This window comes from Chlorocebus sabaeus, chromosome 24, assembly GCF_047675955.1.
Source record: "Chlorocebus sabaeus isolate Y175 chromosome 24, mChlSab1.0.hap1, whole genome shotgun sequence".
NCBI classification, from domain to species: Eukaryota; Metazoa; Chordata; class Mammalia; order Primates; family Cercopithecidae; genus Chlorocebus; species Chlorocebus sabaeus.
The window spans coordinates 31,537,959-31,539,051 of NC_132927.1; the positions used below are offsets into that span (position 1 = coordinate 31,537,959).

At 42.2% G+C, this 1,093-nt stretch overlaps 1 pseudogene; it reads right to left on the reverse strand.

Moving 5' to 3' along the window:
- Positions 1–327: 327 nt before the first annotated feature.
- Positions 328–400, reverse strand: LOC119619210 (small nucleolar RNA U3; annotated as a pseudogene).
- Between the last annotated feature and the right edge of the window lie 693 nt (positions 401–1,093).

The window sequence follows — 1,093 nt, forward strand, 5'->3', positions numbered from 1 at the left end:
GTCTTACAATCCTTTAGCTAGACACAGAGCACTGATTGGTGCATTTACAATCCTTTAGCTAGACACAAAAGTTCTACAAGTCCCCACCTGACACAGAAGCTCAGCTGGCTTCACCTCTCACCAGGAGGCGGAGCTTGCTGTGAGCCGAGATGGCGCCACTGCAGTCCAGCCTGGGTGACAGAGTGAGACTCCGTCTCAAAAAAAAAAAAAAAAAGGACTTAAAAAATAACTTTACTGTTTTAAATGACTACCAAGATGTACTGAAGTTGGCTTTGTGACGTAATAATGCTTTCACTAATGATTTTGTTCTCAATTTGGATTTGGAACCTTCTTGCTCTACACCTTCAGAGAAACTTATCTAGTAACAAACTATAGAAATGATCCCTGAAAGTATAGTCTTGGAACCCAACTTTTAAATTTGATTGATTCCTACGGGAAGAGACAGGACACTTTAGAAGAAATGTATGATAATTTATAATATACGCCAGGAATAGGTTGTAGTGAAAAACAGGCTGCCTATGTCTGTGCCTCAGAGTTTTGGGAGAGAAATGTTGGGGAGGAAAGGGAACTAAACTAGCTGGCTTTCCTCACTTTGTAAATTACCATTCTGTGACAGCCTCCCACAATAATTTTAGTAACTACTAACTTTTATTGAGTAATTACTCTGAGTGAGATACTATTTTAAGTGTACATGTTTTCTTGTTTAATCTTTACAACAGCCTATTCAGCAAATACTACTATTTTTTAAGACAGAGTCTCACTTTGTCTCCCAGGCTGGAGTGCTGTAGCACAAAAATGGCTCACTGCAGCCTCCACCTCCTGGTCTCAAGTGGTTCTCCCGCCTCAGTCTCCTGAGTAGCTAGGACTACAGGCATGTGCCACCATGCCAGGCTAATTTTTGTAGAAACGGGGTTTCACCATGTTGCCCAGGCAGGTCTGGAACTCCTGAGCTCAAGCGATTGGCCTGCCTCAGCCTCCCAAAGTGTTGGGATTACAGGTGTGAGCCACTGCGCTGGCCAAATACTACCATTTTCTCCCGTACGTAAATGAAGAAACCAAGACGAAGCATAATTAAATAAAAGCTCATGAAACT